Source organism: Pogona vitticeps, chromosome 2 (genome assembly GCF_051106095.1).
Source record: "Pogona vitticeps strain Pit_001003342236 chromosome 2, PviZW2.1, whole genome shotgun sequence".
Classification (NCBI taxonomy): domain Eukaryota; kingdom Metazoa; phylum Chordata; class Lepidosauria; order Squamata; family Agamidae; genus Pogona; species Pogona vitticeps.
Genome location: NC_135784.1, coordinates 160,812,854 through 160,831,520, shown reverse-complemented (window position 1 = coordinate 160,831,520; position 18,667 = coordinate 160,812,854). Strand labels below are relative to the sequence as shown.

At 43.1% G+C, this 18,667-nt stretch overlaps 1 protein-coding gene and 1 long non-coding RNA gene across 4 annotated transcripts in view; one reads left to right on the top strand and one right to left on the bottom strand.

Annotated features, from left to right (window-relative positions):
• Window positions 1–18,667, top strand: part of PITPNC1 (phosphatidylinositol transfer protein cytoplasmic 1) — a 188,933-nt gene that overhangs the window by 42,500 nt on the left and 127,766 nt on the right. The gene's annotated exons all lie outside the window — the stretch shown is intronic.
• LOC144586403 (uncharacterized) lies at window positions 3,022–12,041 on the bottom strand. The gene is made up of 2 exons (XR_013541211.1): window positions 10,751–12,041; window positions 3,022–5,562 (listed from the first exon to the last, which is right to left on the bottom strand). It is a non-coding gene; the product is annotated as an uncharacterized LOC144586403 (long non-coding RNA).

Genomic DNA, 18,667 nt, shown 5'->3' with positions numbered 1-18,667 from the left:
ATGTGACATGATCTGATACAAGAAAGCATAAAGAAAAAAAGTGGATTCTTCAGCCAGTGTAGCTGCAGCCTGAATCAATGTAATGCCTATAAATATAATTTCTTCGAACTGTAGAAGAGAAGGTCTGAGGATGTCGGGGAAAACTGCATTTTTATTAATTTTACAGTAGACCTCTATCCATGTATGTGCATGCACAGATATAACTTCTTAGCATGATATGTCAGATGGCTATCCTATGGACTGAGGATCTGCATTCACTGATTTACTGGCTGGTTTTAAGATTTTTAAGATGGACAGCTGGGTAACATGGCAACTGGCACTATTTGCTTTTAAATCTAATTAGATGTGTATCACGCCTTGAAACATCAATATCACTGAGCTAACCTCAATTTCTTGTTCCCATCTTAATCTGTATAGCATGTCTCAATTCCAAGACAACTGTCTGCAGAACTAAAGTACTGTATGATTTAGAACTCATAAAGGTTCAGTATGAAATGAAAACAGTCTTAGTTAGGGTAGGGAAGGAGATGTAATTGATGGTAGGGATTTGAAACTGAAGTAGTAAGAAGACCACCTTCTAAGTCTGTGCTTCTGCTCTGTTAGCATGTCAGGAACTTGTGTGTTTCACTTAAGACCCTGAATAGACCCACCCAAATTCCAGCCAGCTTTTTATCTATGGAAATGAAAAGTGGCCCTGGCCAGTGCGGCTGTTCTTAATCCAAGTATGGGTGGGGCTGGAGTGTACCAACACATATATGAGTAATTATTTCCAACTGTTCTCCCCATCTTCAAACATGAGTTTAGCTGCAGCCATAGTTCTGATCGTCACAATAGCTGGCCTAAATTTTGGTCTTTTAAAGTTTCTTGCTATCTGCTGCTTTTTGTCTCATCAAGTACTGTAAAAGAAAAAAGCCAAGCATGCCGCTTAGGAACCACCCCATAGTGCTTAAATCAGAGGTTGTCAACCCTAGGTCTGCGACCCGGTGCCGGTCCGTGGCCTGAGCTGGACCAGGCCGCGGAAACAGATCTCTCACCCCCCCCTCCCCACAGCTGCTTTGTGCACGTCCATGCGTGCCAGTGCCAGCGTGAGCGCTCCCCCACCCCTTCACGCATGCGCCTGAGTGCCTGCACGAAGGGGTGGGCAGGCACGCGGGTGGGCATGCAGGTGCTCCTGTGCATGCGTAAAGGGCTGGGGGAGCGCTCACGCTGGTTCTGGCAGACACGCGTGTGCTCCCCCACCACTTTGCACATGCGCCCGAGAGAGAGAGAGAGAGAGAGAGTGCATGGGCCCAAGAGCATGTGCACGCCCAGGGGGTGCCCCACCTTCCTCAGAGGCTCAGCCAGTCCACAGACCTAAAAAGATTGGGGACCACTGGCTTAAATCACTCTCTGGGCAGCTTGCAATTTAATTATGTAGGTTATTCATTCTCCCCCCCCCCCCGGCAAGCTAGGTGCTCAATTTATTGACTGCAGAAGGCTGAGTGAATCTTGAGCCAGCTACCTGGGATTGAACCCAAGCCATGAGCGGACGTTAGGCGGCAGTACTGCATTTTAACCACAGCACCACAAGGCTCCTCCAGATAAAAGACTGCATACTTTTGTGGCAGCTTGTCTAGTCTTAATAAAATAATTTCCCAACTGTGGGCTTTTGCTTTTACTCACAGCCCAGCATGACTCCTCTTTTGTTTTTGTAACAAAACATCTGTTTTGCATTGATTGCTTCTGAGAAAGTGGGCTGCAGCTCATTAAAGCTTATGCCAACTAAAATGCGTCACTCTTAAATATGTCATAAGATTTTTTCTGTGAGAGTGACAATGCGTACCTCTTTGGAAAAATGGATTTAATTTCTCCTTTAGGACCTGTAATTAGTTTTAAGTCAGTGTTTCAGGAAATATTATTATTCTGATTATTTCTTGGTATAAGTCTATTTCTTAGATTGCTTACTAGTTTGTTGGGACGGAATCCCTATCTAATGTAGGCTACATAGTAAAATCTAACACAATAATCAATGAGTAAGCATCTGCCATAAGAACATAAAAAGAGCCCTGCTGGATCAGGCCAACGGCCCATCTAGTCCAGCTTCCTGCATCTCACAGTGGCCCCACCAGATGCCTCTGGGAGCACATGAGACAACTAGATAGCTGTCTCCTGATACCCCTCCCCTGCCTCTCCCATTTGGAAGTACCTTCCTTTTAGTCCTGGAGATTATACATCCCCATCATGGCTTGTAACCTGGCTACTAGCAAACATCTAGCCTAGGCAATAAGGAAAAGCTAAGGGCCTCAGTAGCCAAGAGAGGATTTACAGGTCTAGAAGCAGTGCACCCTTCAAAGGAAAAAATGATCTAGTTATTCTAACACAATGGTTCTTAACCAGGTGTGTGTGCACCCCTGGGGGTGCAAGAAAGAATTTATAGTGATGTGAATGGTAACAGTTTTATTAAAGCTCCTAGATTTATAATATTAAATTTAAAGTTATCTCTATATACATTTGGCTCGATTGTACTATGTACTCACGGTTGATGTGAATAACCTACGTACTGGCAAACACTATGACCAAATGGTTGTTGTGGGTTTTTCGGGCTCTTTGACCGTGTTCTGAAGGTTGTTCTTCCTAACGTTTCACCAGTCTCTGTGGCTGGCATCTTCAGAGGACAGCCCTCTGTGCTCTGGTGTAGTTGGCTTGGGAGTGCAGTACAGTCGTACCCCGCTTTACAATTGCCCTGCATTACAACAAAACCGCATTATGACAACGTTTTTGCGATCGCAAAACAATGGTCTGAATAGGCTTTTTTCGCTTTGCGATGATCGGTTCCCTGCTTCTGGAACCGATTCTTCACAAAACGACGATCTTCACTGGACAGTGAGTTTTTAGCCCATTGGAACACATTAAACAGGTTTTAATGCGTCTCAATGGGTTTTTTATTTTCGCATTACGACGTTTTCGTTCTACAGCGATTTCGCTGGAACGAATTAACATCATAATGCGAGACACCACTGTATTTATGGCTGTGAGATAGGCTTTTGTATTTTTCTGTAGATGGGTGATTAGTGTTGTGGGTGTATTGTTGTGCTAAGGATAAGAGATTATCTGTCACTGTGGTTGATGGGTGTCATTAGCTGGTCTTTTGTGTGTAGTGATCCCCTGTCCTTGTGGCTGGGTAGAGTTTGTTGACCTTTTGCACGCTGTATTTTTGAGATCTGGGAGCCAAGTTTTGTTGAGCTTCACACTTTCCTCTTTTTGTTGAAATTCTGCTGGTGCTTGTGGATTTCAATGGCTTCCCTGTGCAGTCTGATATAATGATTGCTGGTGTTGTCCAGTATTTCAGTATTTTGAAATAGAATTTCATGTCCAGTTTGTTTTAGGGCATGTTCAACTACTGCAGATGTTTCTGGTTGTTTTAGTCTGCAGTGTCTCTCATGTTCTTTGATTCTGGTGTGGATGCTTCATTTTGTGGTTCCAATATATACCTGGCCACAACTGCAAGGTATCTGGTATACTCCTGCAGAATTAATTAAATATATAAATGCAAGGATATGGTAAGGAAATAGTAACACCTATTGAAAAATTACATGCTTTTATTGAAAAACTAAAAATTTGGATACATTGCATTTAAAATGGTCATTTTGCAAACTTTCTCATGCTTGATAAAATCATTCTGGAAAATGAGAAAATCACAATTTTACCTGAACTTGTAATATGTTTCCAACAACCGAGTTGTGAGGGTTCATTTAGGGGAGGGTCAGTCACACTCAATAAAGGCTGAGACGAGTTAAACAATTCAACAGGTTCAGTATTTATGGGAACATTAACGTTAACAGGAACAGTTTGCTTAACTTCTTTCAACTTCTCTTGCGCCTCCAGTCTGGGGCGCAAGGTTGTCCACAAGCTTCCCAAAAAGGGGTTAGTGTCTTCCACTGTCCAAGGACCAGTTATATCCTTCACTGGTCCTCCGCCTTCGGGGATACCGTCGTTGGGCAGAATCAAGGGAAGGGTTTCTTCATCGCCGCTCCAGCCCCACCAGGACGATTCTTCTCCGGGACCCTCCAACCAGGGTCCGGGTAGACCCCCATCTTCCGCAATTCCTCCATATGCCATGCCTTTTTCCTTTGTGTCTCCGTCAACACCGCCTGTCTCTCCTCTCACAACTTACGTCTCCAGTCCTCAGCTTCAGTTTCCCCCCAATAGGATGGTCGGGGTCTCAAACCTTGCCACCTTCTTCTCTCCGCCTCCTCATGAGGCACCCTCACCTGCTCCCACTTGCCGGTCCACAGATCTTCCACCCAGATCCATTCCCAGCCGCCTGGGATCTCTTCCCGCATCCCCCTTATATCCCCGGCGGCAGCCTCTATCTCCTCCCTCCCTTTTCCCGCCGAAATCTTCTCCCCCTTTGGTGTCAGGGTTAACTCCTTCAGCACCTGAGTTAAGTCTCGGGTATCTATCCCAATCTCTTGGGTTCCCGGTTCTTCCGGTATCACTCCTAATCCCTCAGTATCAACCTGCTTATCCTCGCAACGGGGTGGAGAAGGAGGGGGTGAGGTTTGGGTAATTTGGGTCCACGACGGGAGCAACGACACTCCTACATAGGCCTCCTATACGGGGGCCTCACATGAGTGCATCTTTTCTTGGATATTTTTCCACTGGTAAAGAGCAGAGATGGATACTGGATCCACTTCTTTTTTACTTTAATTCTGTAGACAACAGTAATTTAATAAAATATGATCTTATTGAAATACAGGCATGTAGTCATGAAATTTGAGTAATTAGACAATTCTGGTGTGCTCAGTTAGAACCATTTCTACAACTGACAAAGGCAGCATTGCAGGCACTTCTACCATTTGCTATCACCTATCTGTGTGAAATGGGAGGTTCATCACTTTTGCACATAAAAACGAAAACCAGAAATCACTTAAATGCAAGTGATGACATATGCATAGTTCTTTTGAAAAAGGAACCCCACTTTCAAAATATTATTATGAATAAACAACAGTAATGGTTGTTGTAGTTTTTCGGGCTGTTTGGCCATATTCTGGAGGTTTTTCTTCCTAATGTTTCGCCAGTCTCTGTGGACAGCCTCTTTAGAGGAAAACAAACAGAACACAGAGTTCTAGCTCCTGCCCTCTGAAGATGCCGGCCACAGAGACTGGCGAAATGTTAGGAAGAAAAACTTCCACAACACGGCCAAACAGCCCAAAAAACCTACAACAACCATCTGATCCTGGCCACGAAAGCCTTCAAGAATACAATCAACAGTAAATTAGACACTAAAATTTGAGACATTATTTTAATTTTATGTAATACACATATATCTATTTTTGAGCAAATAAATTGTTTTGTAATAAATGTACATTTCAAAAAAATAAATTGTAACACATTTATCAAGGGGGTGCAATTCAGTGGGGTGCCGAACACTAAAAAAGGTTAAGAACCTCTGTTCTAACACAAGCTTACCTCAATCAGGTTGGCAGATTAGCTTGTTTTTGTTTTGGTCTGCTGGGAGATAACATATCTTTGTTTGCATGTCTGCTGCCTCAGGAAACTAGCCCAGAAAGATTTGCATGCCTGCAGGAGTAACAGAGAGAAGAAGAAATATGTGTTTGATTTAAGGGTCATCTGATCCTTAAGCTCAGTTGCAAATAACTGAAAATAGTCCAATAAAACAATCAAGGAAAGGCTAAAGAAAACAAAGGAGTCTTCAAGGCTTTCCTTGGTGAAAAGTAACATATTTGTTTGGAAGGCAAAAGGTTTTGGGTATGTGCGCCTCCCTCACTTTTTTTGGGACACAATAGGGAAAAACTGCAGCTCCTATTACAGCCTCCCCACTGTAACTAATGGTGAGGGGAAATGGAGTTAAAGCCCAAGAACATCTGGAGGGTCACATGTTTCCCCACCCCTTATTCTCTGGAGTCACTGTTTCTTCTGTGACATAGCTTCCTTTAAAATGTACGCCAGCAGCACCCCATCTTTTGAGTTTCTGTTAAAAAGCAGTCCAAACTAGGGGCTGGCTGGTTTGTATTAATTTAAGGGCGAGAGTGGCGGAGCGGATTCAGAGGTGGACTACGTCTCAGGAGACCTGGGCTTGGACTTCTGCTCAGCTGTGGAAAATGCCGTGAGTCCTGGCGGTGGGAAGACCCCTCCTTAAAGATCTCCTATATCTTGAAAATCTTTTTAGCGTCACCATAAACTGGATGTGACTTTATGTCATGTAACAACAGCAGGATTCGTTTTAAAGGCTCCTGGAACCATGTACGGTATAGTCAATAGAAACTAGACAGCTTCTGTCTGGAAACTTATAACAACGCATAGAGTGCAAGAAGAAGGGATGGAGAAGAAAGAGGCAGCCAAACAAGGAATCTGCCAGCAGGACTGGTGAGGTGGCTTTGCTTCCTCCTCCTCTCCAGTCGTCTACTACTAGAAAGGCTGCTGCAGGCAAGATCTGAGGGAAGAACCTTCATCAGGGCTGGTCTAGGCAGCCTTGCTTCTTCTCATTAATAGTTCCAGGTGAGGCTTCTTATCACAACATCACCCAGTTTGAGCAATGGGGTTTCCCCTCATATTCCTTCTCCTCCACCACGACCCATTTTTATGGCCTGTCTATCTTTTGCTTTACCACAGAAGGTTTATGAAGGCAGGAAGGAGAGAATAGCCAGACAGTGCCTTTTCACTGTTAACTTTAGTAGCTCCGCCCCCCCCCAATCTGGAAGTACAGTCTGCCACAGCTTGCTGGAATGGTGGCCATTGGTGATAGCTGAAGGATGAGCATTTCCAGAGGCACCGCATCTGATTAGGTGGGTTGCAGTCCACAAAGGTTTCTGCCTAATAAAACTTCTTAGTCTTAAAGGCGCCATAGACCCTTTATTGGTTGTTTTTTGTTTTAAGCAGTTGTTCTTCCATCAGGGCTAGTGAAAGAATTCAGTTCCTAAGAGGTAGAAATGTTGCCCTATCTTGCCAGTTTAATTTTTCTTCCAAAATTAGGTTTTCAAGAACAGGCAGATTTGGAAAAGGGCATACTCTTTCTTCTGTGGTGTCTTTAATACTGTATTTGTTTATTTCACCAAACTTTTAAAAACTTCAGGTAAAGGTAAAGGTTCCCCTTGACAATTTTTGTCCAGTTGTGTTCGACCCTAGGGGGCGGTGCTCATCCCCGTTTCCAAGCCATAGGGCCAGCGTTTTGTCCGAAGACAATCTTCCGTGGTCACATGGCCAGTGCGACTTAGACACGGAACGCTGTTACCTTCCCACCAAGGTGGTCCCTAATTATCTACTTGCATTTGCATGCTTTCGAACCGCTAGGTTGGCGGGAGCTGGGACAAGCGACGGGAGCTCACTCCATCGCGTGTATTCGATCTTACGACTGCTGGTCTTCTGACCCTGCAGCACAGGCTTCTGCGGTTTAGCCCGCAGCGCCACCACGTCCCTACTTTAAAAACTTTAGCAGGTAATAAACATGTTGCTTAATGCTGCCCCTGGTCACCATCTTCTTTAAGAGAGAAGGGCAGGAAAGAATGGAGTCTTGACTGCAGCATTAATTTGAGCTTCAAAGCTCATCACCCCTGTGGCCACAGCAGACTCTCATTCCTCTTGTTCTGAACCCCGGGGGTCATATCAGAAAGCACCAACTTGTTTATCTGTGGTCTAGCACATCACATGTTCTCAAGGCGACTTCAGTTTATCAAACATTTTGATGAGTCAGAAGATACCAGCATAACCAGTAATTTTAAAATCAAGACAAGATGAAAGTGTTTTTAGGATAACTGTGAGATAGTACGACAGAGCTGTTTAAGGGGTTGCACTAAATGCACAGTCCATGTTTACAGCCTGCTGCTCTTTACTCCTTATGTGGCAGTAGGTTGAAAAATGCTTGTTTATCAACTCAAGCCACTCAGCCAGCAGCAGCTGTTTGTCTCTGATAGGATTTTGGCCTCTATCAGTGTCTCCAGCAAGGGAAATACTAAAGTCATCAGCCCTGCATTTATCTCTCTTGGACAATTACCATTTGTTCTTCATGGGATCACTTTTGAGAAAAAGGCATATACCGTCGAATTTTGCTCCTTGCTTATTTTTGCAGGGGAAGAGGTGCAAATTGCATGGAGCATGCCATTGGCCACCTGTTTTATTTAAGGTCGTTTCAAGGTCCAGGGGACTGACTACCATTAAAACTCTAAAGGGTTTGGGGGGGGTACCTTCCCATGTTGTACATACAGTACTCTGTGGCAGTGGGTGTGAGTGTAGATGGCCAGGCTCTGTATAGCCTCCACCTTATGGAAGACTCTCCAGGAAGAGATGCCAGGGTGCACTACTGATCTGGCTTGCCCAGGAAAATCTTAGGGCAGTAAAGTTTATCTGGAGACTGAGGGCTGAACAGCATTGCTACATTAAATGTATAGCCTGGGAATGGTGACTTATTCATAGCTTTTCATAGCTCCATGGTTTAGGTATGGTTAGAAGTTCAATTCCCCACTTGTGCCTCTTTGACAGGGGCTGGACTTGATGATCCACAGGGTCCCTTCCAGCTCTGCAGTTGTCAAACTAAGACCTAAGATTCTAAATTTAGATTGGGTTTAGGCCACTACATGCAGCTAAATTTACTTATTCTTTTTTTAAAAAATCTGGAATAAGTACTGTATGTGGAACCACAATCCAAATCCAGGTGGAGGTAGAGGGTTACATCTTCTCCCAGCTAATACTTTCACTTAATTCTTCCCTTACAAACAGGATCTATCTATCTATCTAGCTAGCTAGCTAGCTAGCTAGCTAGCTAGCTAGCTTGCTATTATATTTATTTATTTATTTATTTATTTATTTATTTATTTATTTATTTATTTATTTATTTCCAGTTAGTCCCTATGGCTTGGCCTATTTTGTTTTAGTCCTCTACATACTTATTTAAGAGTAAAAAGAAAATGGAGTTCAGGGGTGTACTTCACTGTTAACGTCGCATGTATTCAATCTTAAATTGCTCTGCTTTTGCCTTGCTCCACTGTTTTAAATTATAGTACTTGCTATCTTGCTTGCTATTTTACTAAAGAGCTGTTATAGCCTTGATATGGGTGTGTTTTTAAATCAGTGTTATAAGCAGCCTTTGGTGCTGTGTGTATACTGAGGAAAAAATAGTACCTAATTATTTTTTAAAGCACTGCCAGTTACATGTAAGGAAGATTTAATCCCAAACTCCTTAAATGTGTATGGCAATAGTACTGTATGTACTTTTTAAAATCTCAGCAAAAGCCCCCACTATTTTTCCTGCTTCAAGAATAGGCTCTCTTATTCCCTTTCTGAGGACATCAGAAGTGCTCAGAGAACAGTAATACAGCATGCCTCTTAAAGGCTCAGCAGGAAGTTAAGGTAACAGGCCATTATTTCCAAAGTTCTCTCCTGACAGCACCCAGTGTTCATACTGAGATCTTAACCAAGGTGGGTAGCTATATTTCCTAAAGCTTAACCACGAGTTAACGCACTAACCATAGTATGCAGATCTGTAACAGATCTTGTCTACAGATCTAATCCTGGTTAGTATTGTCCTTAATCATTATGGCTAAAATAAAGGGAAAGACAGTCTCTTATTTAGGCCCCATTTGTTAATACTAATTCCTTGCTGTTCCCAGGAAATATTTGAATTTAAGCCTACTTAAGCAGACTAACTTTGGGCAGAATGATGCGGTTTCCCCAACTGGCAGTTGATGGGGAAGGGCAGTGGTAACAGTAAATGTGAAGAATAATGCAATCTGTCCTGTGTCTTCTAAGCACACGGCCAAGGACACTCTTTCTGCTTGGACAGTGCTGAATTAAAAGCCTATTTGCCTGTCCAGTAGGTCCTGTTGTTATTTGCCTCAGGCAGCAAAATATTTAGAGGTGGCTCTGTTTGTATTCCGGCCTGCTCTGCTGAGACACACTTGTACAGTATATGTCATCTCTAAATTGGTTTCTAGCAAACAAATCCCCAGGGAATTTGGGGGGGGGGGGGCGGAATCTTGGGTGCCTCAACAGACTGGCTGGTTGGCAACTTTGTCTTTTCTGCTTGGATATATAAATAGATGCAATATTTTAGTTAGTCCTAATAGTCCGTGGGACCCCTGTTCTCGAGGGAAGAGCATGATGAATTAGCAAGACTTGGCAGAAAGAAACGTCCTGTCAGATACATGATAGACTCATTTCTTATTCTCTAAACAGAGGGAACAGGGAGAGAGGAATGGCAGGTAATCCAATCCTGCACCAACTGTTAAATCTTCTCTTCAACTATGGGTTAGGGGAGAGTGTAGCTATTTTTTAGTAGCAACCCTTGGGTGGCACTTGCCCACTTGTCCTGGCGAGTCCCAACTGCCTCTGTGCCACTGCTCGTCTTTTTCCTCCTCCTCCTCCTCCTCCTCCTCCTTCAAACTACAGCAGCTGAAGTACCCAGGAATTTGACAACGAAATGCTTAGCATTACTTCGTAACCCAGATACTCACCTTTTATCTCCTCTCAATACCCTGGAGTTTGAAAACAAGATTTATAGTTGGCCTTCCTCAGATCCCTGTATATGAAGTAAGAATCTTTTTTTTTTAATCACCATCGGGGCCACTGCAGGTGGATCTACCTAAAACCTGATTTTTATCCATCCTACTGTCTTGCAGAGAGCCTTCTATATCGAGACAGGCAGAGAAGGGGATCTTTGTCTGAACCTAGAAAGAATTTATTCCAAATGGAAACTGAGGCAAATCTTTAAGACTTTAAGATCAAGAAGGAAGAGGGGGTGGGGAGTAGAACCTACCCAAAAACCTCTGGATTTCTGTGAAGATTCTCAGTCACCGAGGTGAGGGTATCTGGAAGTTGAGTCATGGCAACTGGACCTCTTTCCTATTAGGTTGAAATGTTTCACTATTCAACTAAGTAGCTTCTTAAGTCTGAGGAGAGTTGGTAGGAGTTCCTTGATATATCCTCCATGTTGGTTTCACTTCCCCCTGGTCTGAATAGGCTTGTTAGATGGACAAAGGACAGGGTGTATGTATCTTAGTGAAAATCCCACTTCTGCAGTCCTTCTCCACCCGTTGTCATCAGTTTTTAACATGAAAGCCTTTGGGACTGCACGTTTCAGTTCCAATATGTTCCTAAAATCTACAGTTTTACCTACAATACATTGTTCACTACATATGAGTCCAAAGTTTAAATCCCACAATTCAGGATTGAAATTAATCAGAATAGTTCCAGTAGTTTTAAACTCTTACACACAGAGCGGGTTGGGAACATGGTGCTACAGAAGTTCAGAACCCAGAAGATATTAGTGAGGTAAAGCTTCAGTTCTATACACAAATCAAAAGAGCTTCAATTTAATCTGTGGGAGGTAGATATGGAACTATTTCATAAGAACATGATAAGTCTCTTCATTTCTGATTTTCATGCCATAGCTCAACTTTTTTATTTACAATGTTTTTAAATGGAAAACAAGTATAGTTTTTAAGTGTTCCACAACACCCTTATTATTTTCAGGCTGAAATCCTGTTGCTTTATATAATCGGTCACAACTGAAGCACACCCACTGAACCAGTGGAAGGAGGAGGAGTTGACTCAACAAATCCCCACAGATTTAATAGCTCTGCTCTAACTGTGACCTTACTGTGCTAAGCAACAAGAGAATATGAAGTTTAACATTTCGTTATTCTGTCACAAAGCTGCATTCTGTCTGTAAATTTCAAAAGAATGAAAGTAATTGGAAGTGGACCACACAAATAATTATTAAATGGAACAGAATAATTCTATACAGTATTTAATACTGAGAATCTTTTCATACAGGAATTGCACACTTTTGAGGGCCATATTTTTCAGCAAGAAAATTAAAAAGGAAAATTAATTGTCTCTTCAGATGGCAGTCAGCAAGGGTAAAAACAAGCAAATTGAAAAACTGAGCCATTTAAATTAGATGTTTCTAAATATCTCACAATGTGAACCAACATTGCATTAGTCCAATGTTTGACTATAAATTATGTTTTACTACAACAGTAAATATATACTTTTTCATACTATATGTGAAAATTACCTTGGACTTCAAGATCTTGTTTTTTCATGCCCATTGAACTCCCTTACCTATTGATGTATGTTGGATGTTTAGAGGAAGATTAATTGAAAGTCTCTTTAGGAATATTACAATTAATAAATGTTACTTTATCTGTTCAGTACCTCTTATGAATCAGTGAAGTATGTTGTGTAGGCTCTCCATATGAGCAGGAACTCCAGTTTGTCAGGATTCTATTTGTAGAATGTACGTGCGAGAAGGAGCCTCTTATTTGGAGAGGGCTTATCACTCCCCTCAAAGCATAGCGAGTCTCTAGATGAAGGAAGCACCTGAATACGGTCTGGGTGGAAAGGGTAATGGAATCGTAAAAAGATAGAGGAAGATATCCATTGAGGTTTTTAAAAGGCCAGAGAGAACCAGACTGAGGCACTTTTCAAATACTTGAAAGGTAATAATGCAGCAGAAGCACAGGATCTGTTCTTGATCATCCCCGAGTGCAGGACACATAATAATGGGCTCAAGTTACAGGAAGCCAGATTTAAGCTGAATATCAGGAAAAAACTGTTAGAGCGGTACAACAGTAGAACCAATTACCTCAGGAGGTGGTGAGTGCTCCAGTAGTGGAGGCATTCAAGAGAAAATTGGGCAACCATCGGTCAGGCCTGCTTTGATTTGTATTCCTGCACTGAGCAGGGGCTGGACTTGATGGCCTTATAGGCCCCGCCCTATGCCATTATTCTATGATTCTATGATTTCTGCTTGCTGGTGCATAATAAATTATTATACATTGTCAACTCGATTTTGACTTATGACAAACCTTGCTAGGGTTTCCTAGGTAGCGAGTACTCAGAAGTGGTTTACCAGTTCCCTCTTTCTGGTGACACCCTTAGAACTGTGCATCTTGGCCAAGACCACACAGGCTAGAAGCAGTGGTGTCGAACTGTGGCCCTCCAGATGTTCTTGGCCTTCAACTCCAAGAAATCCTGGCCAGCAGAGGTGGTGGTGAAGGCTTCTGGGAGTTGAAGTCCAAGAACATCTGGAGGGCCACAGTTCGACACCACTGTCTGCTGGGAGGCAGTTGGTCTTCTGGCATCTGGCTCTTCAGCCAAATATTCAACTCATTGGGCTGTCTAGCCATATTTCATAATAATAAATCCTGTAACACTGAGATCTGCGGTTTAAAAGTGCCCAAATAATAATCTTTCTCCTCCTTCATGGATTGCTGCCTTGTCATGGCGAAGGGGCTTGAGTAACTCAGAGAAGCTATGGGCTATGCTGTGCAGGGACACCCAAAGCGGACAGGTCATAGTGGAGAGTTCCGACTAAACGCAATCCACCTGGAGTAGGAAATGGCAATGCCACTCCAGTATCTTTGCCAAGAACGTCCCATGATCAGAAACAAAAGGATAAAAGATATGATGCTGGAAGATGGGCCCCTCAGGTCGAAAGGCGTCCAACATGCTACTGAGGAAGAGCGGAGGATAAATACAAGTAGCTCCAGAGCTAATGAAGTGGTTGGGCCAAAGCCGAAAGGACTTATTTGAACGTTGTTTGTTTGTTAAATTCAATTTTTACCTCACCCATCTAGTAGCCAGGCCACAACCCAAATCAAGACATTAAACCTGAGGTAACTTTAAGTGGATGGATTGCTGCCTTGTCGTGGCGAAGGGGCTTGAGCAACTCAGAGAAGCTATGGGCTATGCCGTGAAAGGGCACCCAAGACGGACAGGTCATAGTGGAGAGTTCCGACTAAACGCAATCCACCTGGAGTAGGAACCGGCAATTCCACTCCAGTATCTTTGCCAAGAAAACCCCATGATCAGAAACAAAAGGCTAAAAGATATGACGCTGGAAGATGCGACCATGAGGTTGGAAGGCGTCCAACATGCTACTGAGGAAGAGCGGAGGACAAGTACAAGTAGCTCCAGAGCTAATGAAGTGGTTGGGCCAAAGCCGAAAGGACACTCAGCTGTGGACGTGCCTGGAAGTGAAAGGAAAGTCCGATGCTGCAAAGAAAATATTTCATAGGAACCTGGAATGTAAGATCTATGAACCTTGGGAAGCTGGAGGTGGTCAAACAGGACATGGCAAGAATAAACATCGACATCCTGGGCATCAGTGAACTAAAATGGACAGGAATGGGTGAATTCAACTCAGATGATTATCATATCTATTATTGTGGGCAAGAATCCCGTAGAAGGAATGGAGTAGCCCTCATAGTCAACAAAAGAGCGAGAAAAGCTGTAATGGGATATAATCTCAAAAATGATAGAATGATGTCAATACGAATCCAAGGCAGACCTTTCAACATCACAATAATCCAAGTTTATGCACCAACCACTTTGCTGAGGAGACTGAAATTGAACAATTTTATGAAGATTTACAACATCTGCTAGAACTGACACCAAAGAAAGATGTTCTTCTCATTCTAGGGGACTGGAATGCTAAAGTAGGGAGCCAAGAGATAAAAGGAACAACAGGGAAGTTTGACCTTGGACTTCAGAATGAAGCAGGGCAAAGGCTAATAGAGTTTTGTCAAGAGAACAAGCTGGTCATCACAAACACTCTTTTCCAACAACACAAGAGGCGACTCTATACAGTGGGGTCTCTACTTAAGAACTTAAATCGTATTGGAAGGTGGTTCTCAAGTTGAAAAGTTCTTATGTTGAATCTGCATTTCCCATAGGAATGCATTGAAAACCATTTAATCCGTATCTGATCTTTTCTGTCCATAGAAACTACAGTGGAACCTCTACTTAAGAACTTAATCCGTTTTGGAATGGTGTTCTTAAGTTGAAACATTCTTAAGTTGAAGCAAAATTTCCCATAGGAATGAACTGAAAACCAATTAATCCGTTCTGGCTGGTTTTTTTGTTATGTAGAGGTGCGTCCGTACATTGAAGCATTAGTTCCCATAGGAACTAATGCAAAGCTGGTTAATACGTACTCTACCACTAGGGGGAGAATTTTTTTTAACCTAAGATGACCTAAGGTTAAAAAAAGAGCAGGAAAGGTTTTTTTTCCTGTTCTTATCTTGGATTTCTGTTCTCAAGTAGAAGCAAAATTTAGCAAATGGAGCTGTTCTTAAGTTGGATTGTTCTTAAGTAGGGACGTTCTTAAGTACAGACCCCACTGTACATGGAAATCACCAGATGGGCAATATCGAAATCAGATTGATTATATTCTCTGCAGCCAAAGATGGAGAAGCTCTATACAGTCAGCAAAAACAAGACCTGGAGCTGACTGCGGCTCTGATCATCAGCTTCTCATAGCAAAATTCAAGCTTAAACTGAAGAGAGTAGGAAAAACCACTGGGCTCCTCAGGTATAATCTAAACCAAATCCCTTATGAATACACAGTGCAAGTAAAGAACAGATTTAAGGAACTAGATTTGGTGGACAGAGTGCCTGAAGAACTTTGGATAGAGGCTCGTAACATTGTACAGGAGGCATCAACAAAAACCATCCCAAAGAAAAGGAAATGCAAGAAAGCAAAGTGGCTGTCCAACGAGGCCTTACAAATAGCAGCGAGGAGAAGGGAAACAAAATGCAATCGAGATAGGGAAGGTTACAGAAAATTGAATGCAGACTTCCAAAGAATAGCAAGGAGAGACAAGAGGGCCTTCTTAAATGAACAATGCAAAGAAATAGAGGAAAATAACAGAAAAGGAAAAAACAGAGATCTGTTCAGGAAAATTGGAGATATTAGAGGAACATTTTGTGCAAAGATGAACATGATAAAGGACAAAAATAGGAGGGACCTAACAGAAGCAGAAGACATTAAGAAGAGGGGGCAAGAATACACAGAGGAATTATATCAGAAAGATTTGGCTATCCCGGACAACCCAGACAATGTAGTTGCTGACCTTGAGCCAGACATCCTGGAGAGTGAAGTCAAGTGGGCCTTAGAAAGCCTGGCTAACAACAAGGCCAGTGGAGGTGATGGCATTCCAGTTGAACTATTTAAAATCTTAAAAGATGATGCTGTTAAGGTGCTACATTCAATATGCCAGCAAGTTTGGAAAACTCAACAGTGGCCAGAGGACTGGAAAAGATCAGTCTACATCCCAATCCTAAAGAAGGGCAGTGCCAAAGAATGCTCCAACTACCGTACAATTGCACTCATTTCACACGCTAGCAAGGTTATGCTCAAAATCCTCCAAGGCAGGCTTCAGCAGTATGTGGACCGAGAACTCCCAGAAGTACAAGCTGGATTCTGAAGGGGCAGAGGAACTAGAGACCAAATTGCTAACATGCACTGGATTATGGAGAAAGCCAAAGAGTTCCAGAAAAATATCTACTTCTGCTTCATTGACTATGCAAAAGCCTTTGACTGTGTCGACCACAGCAAACTATGGCAAGTCCTTAAAGAAATGGGAGTGCCTGACCACCTTGTCTCTCTCCTGAGAAACCTACAGTATATGTGGGACAGGAAGCAACAGTTAGAACTGGATATGGAACAAATGATTTGTTCAAAATTGGGAAAGGAGTACGACAAGGCTGTATATTGTCTCCCTGCTTATTTAACTTATATGCAGAATACATCATGCGAAAGGCTGGACTGGAGGAATCCCAAGCCGGAATTAAGATTGCTGGAAGAAATATCAACAGCCTCCCATGTGCAGATGATACCACTCTGATGGCAGAAAGTGAGGAGGAATTAAAGAACCTTGTAATGAGGGTGAAAGAGGAGAGCGCAAAAAACGGCCTGAAACTCAACATCAAAAAAACTAAGATCATGGCCACTGGTCCTATCACCTCCTGGGAAATTGACGGGGAAGATATGGAGGCAGTGACAGAGTTTACTTTCTTGGGCTCCATGATCACTGCAGATGGAGACAGCAGCCATCAAATTAAAAGACGCCTGCTTCTTGGGAGTAAAGCGATGACAAACACAGCATCTTAAAAAGCAGAGGCATCACCTTGCCAACAAAAGTCGGAATAGTCAAAGCTATGGTTTTTCCTGTAGTGATGTATGGAAGTGAGAGCTGGACCATAAAGAAGGCTGACCGCCAAAGAATTGATGCCTTTGAATTGTGGTGCTGGAGGAGGCTCTTGAGAGTCCCCTGGACTGCAAGGAGAACAAATCTATCAATTCTAAAGGAAATCAACCCTGAGTGCTCACTGGAAGGACAGATCCTGAAGCTGAGGCTCTGGTACTTTGGCCATGTCATGAGAAGAGAAGACTCCTTGGAAAAGACCCTAATGTTGGGAAAGAGTGAAGGCAAGAGGAAAAGGGGACGACAGAGGATGAGATGGTTGGACATTGTCATCGAAGCAACCAAGATGAATTTGACCCAACTCCAGGAAGCAGTGGAAGATAGGAGGGCCTGGCGTGTTCTGGTCCATGGGGTCAAAATAGTCGGACAAGACTAAACGACTAGATGACGAATAATCTTTCTCACATAGCTGTCAATCATAGCTAAGGGTCGATATTTAAAAGATTCAAGCCCAGGCATGGTATCAGGAGACTGCACTGCCACGCCTGGGTTCCTGCTGCCACCACTTGGCCATGCATGGAGCTACTCTAGGTCTTTTACATCTTGCACACTTGTCACTCAGCACAGGAAATAGCTCCAAGCCAGCTGTCAGTAGATCTTTGGCTCCTCCTTGGTACCCCTTTCCCAATACCTCCAGGGATGCCTCAGCTGGAAACAAAGCTACATTGGTAATACTAGGGAAGGATTAAAATGTCTGCAGGGAAAGCAGCCTTGAAGGGTCTATCCAGCTCAGTGAAGTGGCCTGCAATGGGAAGGATTAGCCCGTGTTAAGGCTAGCATGGAAAGGGACTCTGATAGCTCTGTCAAATCCCTTCCCTGTCCCTCCAGTACAGCATTCTTCTACAACAAGGTTGTGTTAGGAGCTTAAGCTCTGGCTGAAGCCACTAGGGATGCCTTTCAGAGCTGAGTGGGAAGAAAATGATCTTTGAAAGGCTAGCCCAGACCAGTACAGGCAGTTTATCTGGGTTAGGTGGTCTCTTGTAAGCACCCTTTTCCTTGTTGGTTCCCATGGGTGGCGGGGGGGGGAGTACCTGAGCATCTGCAGAGAAAAAGAGCCATTGACTTAATCTTTGGCCAGTGCCATTGGGGATAGTAAGCAGACTCAAATGGCATCTTCCTCCTTGCAACCACATTGAAGTCCTCGGTGCCTCCTGTAAAATGCTCCTGTGCTTCTCTACTGCCGTTGCCTGGGGGATTAAGTGAGGCAAGGATGTTTAAAGAAGTCCTTTGACCAGGGGTGGGGCCTCAAGCCTGAAGCCACTCTGGATCCAGGTGCATGGACAAAGTGGCATATGCCGTTTGGTGCTGTGGCCCATTCTGTAGGAAAGATCCATTCAATTGGATTCCATCCATAGGCTTTTTGTTTCAACTAAGCACTTAGGGTTCATTTAACCTGGTCACATGATAGTTGCTTCTGTATTATGGGGAGAAAGTCTTAGCCATACAAATAAGTGCATAGAATATGTACCAATCTCCCATTGGTTTATTTTCTCATAACCAGTCACTGGTCTCGGGCACTTCAATGTTTTTTCTTAGAGACTTGCCAATTACCCCTGCAGTTAATATTACTGTTTTATGTTACTGTCGTGTGTGCATTAAACATTGTAAATGAAGACAGATTCCATTCCTATAATAGTAATTTATTCAGTATAATGGGTAATTAATGTATTTTTTATCAT